We start from the raw sequence: 13,363 nt of genomic DNA, 5'->3' as shown, positions 1-13,363 counted from the left end.
CCACACAAAAGCCATGCGTCGGGAACCTACCCCGTCCCAAAAGCAAAACGAATCAGAGCTCTACACAAATATGACGCATGCCTAACTCTACCAACCCATAACTGCTCACACATCCGAGTCCTCGGTGAACTGAAGACGGCAAGTTGAAGCTCAGCTCCATGCGTCGTAGAACTCCTTTCGTCAGATGTTCACACTCGTCAGTCCGGTCCTCCATGACCCTTCCCCGGTACGTCGCTCGATGACCCACAACATCGATCACCCAAGCGGTGGGGGCATCCCGATCCACAAGCTCATATCTGATCCCCCCCGAGGGAGAGACCATCGAACACCAGTCGGCCATCGGCATCTGGCAGCAGGCCGACCGCCCAAACACAAACATACAAACAAAGCCAAGGCGCTAGGGTCAACTCACAGCAATAAGTAGATATACACTCAACATGTGATATGGGGTATAGATATATGTTGATATATATACATATAAACAATCCTAGCATGTTATGGCTCTAACATTGCTTCAATAAACAAACAGCACACAATCTCAGTCAGCATGAATGTATGCGTGAAATGCACAATATGTATCCGGATTTGTGACGCGTTCCCGTTCGCCACAAGTGAAGCATTTTCACTATGGATGGACCATTCCCGTTATAAATCCTGGATGAAATCCATCCTGGATGAACCATTCCCGTTATTCATCCTTGGTGAACCATTCCCGTTATTCACCGAATGATGAACCATTCCCGTTATTCATCATTAATGCAAGGTGAACCATTCCCGTTATTCACCATGATATGCACAGGTGAACCATTCTCGTTATTCACCCGATTGAATGCAACGTGGTTAACCAAACAACGAATCGTCCTTACCACGAAAGTGTTCAGCTCACAACCCAATCTCAACAAACCCATGAGTTAGTGTCGGTCAATACAACACAACTCGGAGTAAGTGTCGGTCAATACAACACAACTCCATCCACAGAATACACAAGGGTCTAGTGTCGGTCAATACAACACAGCCCAAACAACAAGAGCACCAGGTGTCGGTCAATACAACACGGCTCCACAACACTCCCCAAGAGTACTAGAGTACTCGGTGACTTTCAATCATCACCATAGCTCACCTTAGTGGCTTCCCCCAATTCCGATAACTCTCCAACCCACAACAAAGTCGACTTTTCCCCCGTCTTTCGTAAATATTTTCCCCTTCGGTTCTCCTATGCTTAAACGTTAATAAAAATGATTTCAATTCAAATTAGTCAAATTATGAGTTTGTTTCTCAAAGTCTAAGTTTCCCAAGTCTTTAGTTTACAAAATTCTATTCATTCTAGGTTTTCCGAAAACCAACCACCCAAAAGAAGTTTCCCGGGGAAAGTCTAAGTAAACCAACGAATCCCAACAAATGGCTAAGTCCCAAACCCCTCGTTTGAACTTTCCTAGGGTTGCTCATCCAACCCGAAACATCAAAGATCACCAGATCAATGAATCTCCACTCCGAAGTCGCGTCAAAACGCACAATCCAACAACGCACAACATGACAACATCAGTTCATCAACATAATCAACATCAACGTAAAGCATAAGTCGAATTGATCGACGCCTATCATGCATTCATAGCTAATATATAGTAAGTTGCCCTAACCTCGAGCTGTTCCAGCTTCGCAAACAAAGTTCTCCTCAAACAATTGCTCTGAGTCTTCCAAAGTTCCCTCAACTGAACCTCGGAGAAAAACAAAGCAGAATCCAAACAAAATCGATTAGTTCGATCGCAAAACAATACATAAACGATAGACAAAGCATTAAAGCCTCAGAATAGGACAATCAGGTACGAAAAGACAAGTTTTCGAAACCGAAAAACTCCCCCCTAAAGGAAATAGTCCACGGCCTCAAAGGAAAAAGGGCTTCGGCTCTTTTTCTTTGATCAAATCAGTTTACAAGGTAGTTTTAGGGTAAAACTAAGGCAAAGAAACTGTCAGAACAATTTTCGGACAATCGGGTCGAAATACGACTACGCAGGGGCATTTTGGTCCAAAATAAAGGCTCAAAACTTCAAAGTTATCAGTTCTGAAAACAGATTTGACAGCAACGATCCTCATGACATCCGTGACAACAAATCCTAAAGGCACGAAGTCAGATTATAGCTTTACGACAATAAAGTTTCGAAATGTGAGACAAAAAGAGTTTTGAGTCAATTTTTCAGATCCTGGACAACTGAATCGCAATCAGAGTTTACTGACAGAGGTTTTAGACTCAGGGGAACATAAGGAACATAACCCAAGCGAGAAATCAGAGAAATCGGACAATTTTAGAAAAAACTCAAAACTTAGAGCACAGAAACGACTTCAGAAACTCAGCAGAAACAGAAATCAGAGGCAGGATTCATGATAGTTACCTCGATACCTAGAAGTAGGGACGAACTGCACGAAGATTGGTCAAGTTTTCGCGAAAAATCTTCTTCTCCCTTGCTCCCTAGAACTCGCGGCCTTGGAGGAAAGAAAATGGCAAGATTTTGCTTTTTCGAGCTATTTATAGGCGGGTGAAATCGCGGGAAAATGAAAATTTCGCGATTCCGATTTTTGCAGCACGATCACCGTGGAATTCTAAGAGAAATTCTGGCGTCAGAATTCCAGAACTCAAAACAAACATCTAAGATTTGGGAAAAACGATATCGAAAAACTCAAAAGCGGTGTCGGTTAATCTGCCCCGAAAAACTACTTTTTGCTGTGATGCTCAAACGACAAAACTTCCTACTGAAGAAAGATTGGAAACGTCGAAACAAGTCTAGCAACGCGGACGGAATCTTCTTTAGATGTCCCGAATAGAAAAAGTCTTCATCCTTCGCTCAAAACTAAGGTTTCGAAGCAAAGAAATTAGCGTCGGCGGACATCCGAAAAGTTAAACCTATCGTGCGTACAGTCCAGAGTTCCGAAATGAAACGCTGGTCGATGGAAAAATAAAGAGAATCTTTAAATTTTCCGAGAGTTCGAAATCTCACTCAAAACGTTGCTTTAAGAACGAAATAGCCTATTCTGGACACGCTCGCCCTAAGGCAAGTGTGCAAACGACTCGCACTAACTCCGAAAACGACTACGCAACATTCCTCAAGCAATTCCTGAACTTTCTTCTTCATTAATCTTCCTCAAATATCAAACTCCTGTCACGCTTACACTGATTCTACGCGTGAGTCGGAAATTAACTTGTTCGGCAAATCCAGGTCTTACATATATCTACGTATTTCTGTGAGTTGACCCTAGTGCCTTGGCTTTGTTTGTATGTTTGTCTTTGGGCGGTCGGCCTGCTGCCAGATGTCGATGGCCGACTGGTTCTCGACGGTCTCTCCCTCGGGGGGGATCAGATATGAGTTGCTGGATAGGGATGCCCCCACCGCTTGGGTGATCGATGTGGCTGGTCACCGGGTGACGTATAGGGGAAGGGTCATGGAGGACCGGACGGATGAGCGAGGACGCCTGACGAGCGGAGTGCTACGGCGTATGGAGCTGAGTTTTGACTTGCCGCCCTCAGTTCATTGTGGACCAAGCACTGGACATGCACCACCTGCACCACCTCCGACTTCACCTTCTGTTGAGGAGGACCCAGAGGAGATCGAGCCTGCTGCTGCTGCTACACCTGTTGTGCCACCTCCGGCTACTGCCATCGCTTCTACCGACGTGGCGTCGTCCTCTAGGCTCGTACAGCCGAGGAGGGAGTCTGTTGTCCCATCTGTCTCACGTCTCTTATCTTTCTCTTCACCGCACGGCTACCGTGTGGACCCCTTGATGAGGGTGGAGGAGGAGGATGTTCTCACAGGAGAGGTGGATGTGGAGACCGGCTCGACTAGGGCGGTGCGCAGGACAGTGAGGAGGGAGGTTATGGATTTGGACACCGAGATGATTACGGTGGATTCCGACTCTGACTCCGAGAGCAGTGGGGAGAGCTACTCGCCGAGCAGCAATGAGGAGGAGGATGATTGGTGAGCTGAGCTGGGAGGGTAGGTTAGGATTAGCGACATTTTTTGTGTAGAGCTCTGATCGTTAGTTTCTTTTTGGGACAGGGTAGGTTCCGATGTGTGGCTTTTTGTGTGGTTCTTTTGAGGAGGATCACAGAGAGTCTGTCGGAGTATAGGGGTCTTCCTTTCAGGCCATTTTTGAGTGCCGACTTTCTCTTGGATAACTGTATTTTGATACTTTTACTCACAGTTCTGGTTTGTATATTTGCCTGCGGGCGTACTACTTTGGAGTCACTGCGGCTTCGCGTGACATGGAGTGCAGCCGAGGCTGTACAGATGTGTATATATTTGTATATCGGTTAGTTTAGTTGTTGGGTGTTGTCTCTACTTCTTTATCGCTTTGATTTAAAGGAAAGAAAAAAAAATTACCTGTTTTCCGCGTAAAGTTTATTTTTGGTTACTAAAGTGACACCTGGAAGTCGGGGTGTTACAATAACGATCGTGCTATAACTTTTATCGACTTCCATACGATCCTCAGACTTTTCCTGAACTTTCTCCTTCATAAATTTATTTCATTTGGTAAACTCTAGTTCAGGTTTCCCTTCACGATACATCAACCCTAATCGTGAATAAGAATTTTATTCACTTAGCTTAAGCTTAAAAACTTGGGTCTTACATTACTACCCTCCAAAAAGAAAGTTTCGACCTCGAAACTTAAGGGTCAGTAAAAATTCTGGATATTATTCCTTGATCTTTTCCTCTAATACCCATATAGCACCGTCCGTGTCTTTGTTCCAAATAACTTTTCACTAAAACATTCTGCTTTCCCTTCGATTGTTTCACTCTTCTAGCCCCAATGCTGGTTCGACGGCGTCTCAAAAGACATATCATCTTCCAACTCTATGTTGTCCGGTTCGACCACTTGCATCGGGTCTCCGTTGGAAATAATATTTGTTGGCATTCGTGCAATCGCACGGCCTTTACCACTTATTCCTTTGCTTTTGTTCGTCCAAAATGTTGATTAGAAACTCGGTACATCTCTATGCTCCGGAGTGAATGCTCAACTTGAGTCTTAATACCTTGTGCATCACAAGACTCATTCCCTTTAACATTAACTTATCAACAACTTATAAGCTAATCTTCATCTTAATATCTAACAATCCATTATTATCGTCTTTGCCCTCAAAACCTTCCTCACTCAAACCAATTCAGACTTACTAAAATCCCTAACACTTCGCATAAATCGAGATTTATCCTCTAGAAGATCAAATCATAACTATACCTCAAGGGAATTGCAATCAGAGTTTTGAGTCAATTTTTCAGATCCTGGACAACTGAATCGCAATCAGAGTTTACTGACAGAGGTTTTAGACTCAGGGGAACATAAGGAACATAACCCAAGCGAGAAATCAGAGAAATCGGACAATTTTAGAAAAAACTCAAAACTTAGAGCACAGAAACGACTTCAGAAACTCAGCAGAAACAGAAATCAGAGGCAGGATTCATGATAGTTACCTCGATACCTAGAAGTAGGGACGAACTGCACGAAGATTGGTCAAGTTTTCGCGAAAAATCTTCTTCTCCCTTGCTCCCTAGAACTCGCGGCCTTGGAGGAAAGAAAATGGCAAGATTTTGCTTTTTCGAGCTATTTATAGGCGGGTGAAATCGCGGGAAAATGAAAATTTCGCGATTCCGATTTTTGCAGCACGATCACCGTGGAATTCTAAGAGAAATTCTGGCGTCAGAATTCCAGAACTCAAAACAAACATCTAAGATTTGGGAAAAACGATATCGAAAAACTCAAAAGCGGTGTCGGTTAATCTGCCCCGAAAAACTACTTTTTGCTGTGATGCTCAAACGACAAAACTTCCTACTGAAGAAAGATTGGAAACGTCGAAACAAGTCTAGCAGCGCGGACGGAATCTTCTTTAGATGTCCCGAATAGAAAAAGTCTTCATCCTTCGCTCAAAACTAAGGTTTCGAAGCAAAGAAATTAGCGTCGGCGGACATCCGAAAAGTTAAACCTATCGTGCGTACAGTCCAGAGTTCCGAAATGAAACGCTGGTCGATGGAAAAATAAAGAGAATCTTTAAATTTTCCGAGAGTTCGAAATCTCACTCAAAACGTTGCTTTAAGAACGAAATAGCCTATTCTGGACACGCTCGCCCTAAGGCAAGTGTGCAAACGACTCGCACTAACTCCGAAAACGACTACGCAACATTCCTCAAGCAATTCCTGAACTTTCTTCTTCATTAATCTTCCTCAAATATCAAACTCCTGTCACGCTTACACTGATTCTACGCGTGAGTCGGAAATTAACTTGTTCGGCAAATCCAGGTCTTACATATATCTACGTATTTCTGTGAGTTGACCCTAGTGCCTTGGCTTTGTTTGTATGTTTGTCTTTGGGCGGTCGGCCTGCTGCCAGATGTCGATGGCCGACTGGTTCTCGACGGTCTCTCCCTCGGGGGGGATCAGATATGAGTTGCTGGATAGGGATGCCCCCACCGCTTGGGTGATCGATGTGGCTGGTCACCGGGTGACGTATAGGGGAAGGGTCATGGAGGACCGGACGGATGAGCGAGGACGCCTGACGAGCGGAGTGCTACGGCGTATGGAGCTGAGTTTTGACTTGCCGCCCTCAGTTCATTGTGGACCAAGCACTGGACATGCACCACCTGCACCACCTCCGACTTCACCTTCTGTTGAGGAGGACCCAGAGGAGATCGAGCCTGCTGCTGCTGCTACACCTGTTGTGCCACCTCCGGCTACTGCCATCGCTTCTACCGACGTGGCGTCGTCCTCTAGGCTCGTACAGCCGAGGAGGGAGTCTGTTGTCCCATCTGTCTCACGTCTCTTATCTTTCTCTTCACCGCACGGCTACCGTGTGGACCCCTTGATGAGGGTGGAGGAGGAGGATGTTCTCACAGGAGAGGTGGATGTGGAGACCGGCTCGACTAGGGCGGTGCGCAGGACAGTGAGGAGGGAGGTTATGGATTTGGACACCGAGATGATTACGGTGGATTCCGACTCTGACTCCGAGAGCAGTGGGGAGAGCTACTCGCCGAGCAGCAATGAGGAGGAGGATGATTGGTGAGCTGAGCTGGGAGGGTAGGTTAGGATTAGCGACATTTTTTGTGTAGAGCTCTGATCGTTAGTTTCTTTTTGGGACAGGGTAGGTTCCGATGTGTGGCTTTTTGTGTGGTTCTTTTGAGGAGGATCACAGAGAGTCTGTCGGAGTATAGGGGTCTTCCTTTCAGGCCATTTTTGAGTGCCGACTTTCTCTTGGATAACTGTATTTTGATACTTTTACTCACAGTTCTGGTTTGTATATTTGCCTGCGGGCGTACTACTTTGGAGTCACTGCGGCTTCGCGTGACATGGAGTGCAGCCGAGGCTGTACAGATGTGTATATATTTGTATATCGGTTAGTTTAGTTGTTGGGTGTTGTCTCTACTTCTTTATCGCTTTGATTTAAAGGAAAGAAAAAAAAATTACCTGTTTTCCGCGTAAAGTTTATTTTTGGTTACTAAAGTGACACCTGGAAGTCGGGGTGTTACAATAACGATCGTGCTATAACTTTTATCGACTTCCATACGATCCTCAGACTTTTCCTGAACTTTCTCCTTCATAAATTTATTTCATTTGGTAAACTCTAGTTCAGGTTTCCCTTCACGATACATCAACCCTAATCGTGAATAAGAATTTTATTCACTTAGCTTAAGCTTAAAAACTTGGGTCTTACATTACTACCCTCCAAAAAGAAAGTTTCGACCTCGAAACTTAAGGGTCAGTAAAAATTCTGGATATTATTCCTTGATCTTTTCCTCTAATACCCATATAGCACCGTCCGTGTCTTTGTTCCAAATAACTTTTCACTAAAACATTCTGCTTTCCCTTCGATTGTTTCACTCTTCTAGCCCCAATGCTGGTTCGACGGCGTCTCAAAAGACATATCATCTTCCAACTCTATGTTGTCCGGTTCGACCACTTGCATCGGGTCTCCGTTGGAAATAATATTTGTTGGCATTCGTGCAATCGCACGGCCTTTACCACTTATTCCTTTGCTTTTGTTCGTCCAAAATGTTGATTAGAAACTCGGTACATCTCTATGCTCCGGAGTGAATGCTCAACTTGAGTCTTAATACCTTGTGCATCACAAGACTCATTCCCTTTAACATTAACTTATCAACAACTTATAAGCTAATCTTCATCTTAATATCTAACAATCCATTATTATCGTCTTTGCCCTCAAAACCTTCCTCACTCAAACCAATTCAGACTTACTAAAATCCCTAACACTTCGCATAAATCGAGATTTATCCTCTAGAAGATCAAATCATAACTATACCTCAAGGGAATTAACTAGTCATTTTATCATCCGATCCTCCAACCTTAACACTCTACACAACTCAGAATTTCTTTACTTCAAGATCTCTCTTATACTATACCTCAATGGTCTTAATCCGCAACTCATCTTCAGATCTCCAATCTCCTACTCGTACGTGATTCTCAACTCTCAAGGTCAATCTTAACCCTAAGATTCCAATCCAATTTAGTAAATCTCATTTAGTAATCTGAGCATATTTTCTTTGAAATCCATATCAACAACCTCAAGGATTCAACTTATGCTAAAACTTTCTTTTTCTAACTTAATCATTGATTCAACACTTAGTCACTCCAGCAAACTCCTGACAATTCTCTAAGTCTTACACATTCAAGTTAAACTTCCTGGCTTAAAATCTAAACTCTTATCTAGTTTGCATCGGTAATGTCCTTTGACCCTTCAACACTTTCCAAGTGAAAATTCATCTCTTAAGACTATAATGTCTCCACAAATTAATCATGCACTTAGAAAAACTTATTCCTCGAACTCGACTACAACAATCTAGTTCAAAGTTAATTCTTCTCAATCTTGCTACTATCAGGCTATCATCTATAACCTGATTAAATCCAACCTATTTGGTCTCTAACAATTCCACTCAGTAATCACTAAACCTATGACTTCATAACTTCCGAGAAAATACCTAATATTTTTCCAACATTAAATCTCTTGACTTAGTCTACCTCTACTTGGAGTAATCACACGAACCAACCAATTAATGTCTATACGACAATCATCAACTTCCAAAGGTTCAAATCTTAATCTTGTACAATCAAGTGCTTAATACAAACTTTCCTCCCAAATTCAACTAATCTTCGATCACATCAAGTTAATCTTACCAATCCTTCTATCAAAGTCCATAGCCAGTTGTGATTCCGAATATCACCCCCTCAATATTAAGTTGATCAGGCCTAATACATCGATGGTGGAAATCTAGAAAAACCTACTGGAACAGTCAATGAGTTCCTATCATCCAATAGTCACAAATATCTTGATATTAAATCCTCAATGATGTCGCTACGGAACTACACACTCTCGACATCATACGTATACTATCCATACAGAATCTCTCTAAGATTCATTCTTTAGCTTCTCACTTCTTGTTAAACGCATCGTTGCAAGACTACTTTCTAGGCTTAACGTGTTATTCTAAACCTCGTGTAACTTCCATAGTTTAAACACGAGCGCAGTCAAATAAAGTATTTATAGGCGTAATAACTATAAGGTCAAAGCTTAAACCACATAAGTAAGATAGGGGTGTTGCACATGCTACGCAAGTAATGGAACATATTATACTAGAATGAGAAAGAATGGTTAGAAGGTTACCATCGTTCTTGCGCTCTCCTCTGACAAACCCCTCAGCTCTCTCACCGTCCATGGTGTAAACTCTTGCTTTAGCAGCAGAACGCTTACCACGAGCAGTGTTGACAGTTGGTTCAGCCTTGGGTGCTCTGCACCGACCGGCAGTATGCCCCATTTTGTTACAATTATAGCATTTGGGCCTCGTGTCGGGACAAGCATTAGCATAGTGCCCCGGCATCCCACATCTGAAACAGGTCACTTGTTTCCTTGCCCCTCTAGCTATGGCGGAAAACTTGTCCTTCATCTTGTTATCAGACGGTCCCGCCTGGAACGTCCTACAGTTCACGACCAAATGTCCACGTTGTCTGCACTTCCAGCATTTTGTTCCAGCCACTGAGCACTGAAAGGCGTAGTGTCCAAGCTTTCCACAACGGTAGCATGACACAGCCTCCTGGCCAATAGTTGCGGTCGTCGACTTGCGTGATCCCGGAATAGGGTCTCTCCCCTCATGATGCTGATATGGCTTCCACAGTTGGTACTCCTGGAAACCTGATCTCACTGGTCCTCCAGTTCCAACTCGGTCCAACCCATTATGATGGTACTTGGACACCTCGCTTAGCAGTTGAGGTTGCTTACGTGCAGCCTCCTCCGCGTGTCTGTAAGCATCCTCAGCAGCCTGGTTCATCATTGCTTCAATCATTGTAGCTATCGCCTTTGCCATTCGATCATGGCTTACCATCCTATGCTTAGTCAAACAAACAGTTAGTACTCATCATAAGATAGCATTTCCATAACTATACAATATGATTAAGCAATAACTTCAATCAATTTTTAAGCGAAAAATCGCTTGCAGACAATCAATTTTCACTCTTTGCAGAGTCACACAACCTAGCACAGAAGACCTATTTCCCAACAACTCCCGAAAGACTCGACCGTGCTCTGATACCACAATGTAACACCCCGATTTCGGTGGCGTCACTTTAGTAACTAAAATAAACTTAACGCGGAAAAACGTGAATATTTTTTTTTTCGATAATAACTAAGACAAGACTGAAATAAATAAAACCCAAAAGCGACAAGCGACAGAACTAATGTACAATATATAATACATCCCCCGTTGTAAGTAACAACCTCGTCACCAGTAACCTCCAGTGACGGAAAGAAAAGTGTAGCGCCCGAAGGCAATATGTACAGACCAAATGAAAAGGTAGAGTGTCCGCAACACCATCCCTCAAAACTGGGAATAAGCTGGCCCATCGGCCTGAAACAAGACCTCCTAAGTCCAACTAACTCCTTGTGATTCCTGTAAAGAAACCACACAAAAAGCTATAGGTGGGAGGCTACCCTGTCCCAAAAGAAACAAATGACGTTCAGAGCTAAGACTCTACTCCCACACTAATCCCGTCTTGAGGAGCTCACACCAGCACTAAAACCTACATGCTAGCATGATCGTCGTCCGAATCTGAATTCAGAACGACCTAGTCTAAGTACATCATCCGTCCTCCTCTCGCTACCGCGATGCGCTCCTGTTCCAGCATCTCAACTCTAGTCCCCCCCGAAGGGTGAACCATCATGATCTAGTCCGCCGTGGACATCTGACAAAGGGCGTTTGTCCGCCAAAGCACACACAGAAGACGCGAGGGTCAACTCCAAAGAATTATGTAAATAATAACATCGATAGATACAGATAATAGAATAGCCACTTAGGCTTATAGCTAGGGATAACATCCTAGGGTTACATATTCCATAATGAACATAACAGCAATAATAACAATTAACATGTTCCAAATAGGATTAACAAATAACAATCACATTCGACAACTAAATTAGTATGCATGTTGCATGATGTGATATGCAGGTTGACCCAGTCAACCACATGCATTCCGGAAAAGGATGGACATCAAACGGATCAGCCCTAACACCAGCCACGGTGGGACCATTTCGGCCCGCGTGCCTCTTACTCCAACATCAGCGGTAGTCAGATCAGCAGTAAACCCGTAGGTCTGCCATTTCGGTCTGCTACAAGAAACGTCTACAAACGCTCTTTCACGGCATTCCGGGTCTTATGACCATTTTGGAAACCGACGAGGTCCAGAGTACGTCCTGTGTTAATACCTCATTAATGTTGCATGTATGCAGGATGATTAGTCAAAAAACGTCTCCGAATCTCACTCGACACGTCGCCACGTGTTCTAGGTAAATTAAAGTCTCTAAAAGCTTACCCTAAGGTAACGGTCGATTCTGCGACCAAAAGACACACTTCACCACAACACATAGCTGCTCCAACAGCACAAGAGTATCACATACTCGGGAACTATCAGTTCCTCGGACTTATCCCCAGGATAGCCCCACAACATAGCTGTTCCAACAGCACAACAACAAACGCTGCTCCAACAGCACAACAACGACATACTCAACACTTGGATCCGACGACACTTCTTGTTTTTCCAAAATTAAGATTTGACTTCCAATGCCTTCCTTCGAGGTTGTTATCATTACTTAAAGATTTAGAGGTTATTTAAGGTCTTATGAGTTTTCTTTATAAAATAGATTCCATTTTGTCTTATCGCAAGTCTTATACATTTTCAGGATCTCCCAATCCCAAGTCGCTTCCAGAGAATGTCTCGATCCACTAAACAAAAATAAGGCCCGAACCTCGTTCGTCCTATCAAACTTTCTCAAAACTCTCAAAATAAAATCGGCATGACCTGCCCGCTATTCTCACCATTCAGAATCTCAGATTCCAGTGTAAAGTATATTTAAATCATCACAACCAACAACATGTCATATATCAATAAATCTCATCATAAACACTTAGAACTTAGCATATATAGCATGCATCACACATCCTAAATTACCCAATTAGCACTTAGCATGTAATTCACTCTCAAAAGCATTCAGTAGATGAATCATCTACATTGTCAGCCGAAGCCTCAGAAAACATTTTCCAATCACACACAATCCAGTGCATAAACAGTAAACAATGTCGAAAACATCGACCCTGAGCATTAACTAGAGATTCAGTGAGAAGCCCTCACCTGCAGATTCTCCAGGATGAACTTCCAACTCTTCCTCACAATCAAAGTGTTGTTCCTCAGGAAATTCCTCAAAAGTTCCTTTAAAACAAAATCACATAAATACTATCAGAATCTATCGAAAACTAAGCTATCGATACTTACTAAGGTTACTCGAAGTAATCTATACTCTAAGGTACGATAATCTAGCGCGAAAGACAAGTTTTCGGAAAAGGAAATTTTCCTCCTCCCCCTTAATAGGTTCGGCCACTTTTCACAATTAGGAGACTCGATTTTTCTTCGATCAAACTTGGTTCCTATGCTATCATTAGCCGTAACTAAGGTTATTCTGAACTCGGAAAAATTATCGGATCAAAAACTGTCGCAGGGGTATTTTGGTCATGATTTTTAACTTAGAAATTTCAAAACTGAAATCCCAAAAACCTAATTTTGCAGGGACGTCACCGACGACGTTTATGACAACTAATCCTACTAGCACTAAGCTAAGGCGATAGTTTTCAGCCTAAAGGTTGAAGCTTTACCCCAAAAACTCCAAAAATGGGTATTTTAGGCTAAAATTGATTCCGGCGGAATTCCGGCGACATAACGGAAAATCTAATCCGGCAGAAGTGATCTTGGGCACATAAAGAAGAGGTTTAGAATCAGAAATGAAAGATTCGGGATAGTTTTGCAAAAACCCATAAACTATCAGCTCAGAAAAG

Source organism: Lotus japonicus, chromosome 2, assembly GCF_012489685.1.
Source record: "Lotus japonicus ecotype B-129 chromosome 2, LjGifu_v1.2".
Taxonomy (NCBI): Eukaryota; Viridiplantae; Streptophyta; class Magnoliopsida; order Fabales; family Fabaceae; genus Lotus; species Lotus japonicus.
Note: the sequence above shows the minus strand (reverse complement) of the source record.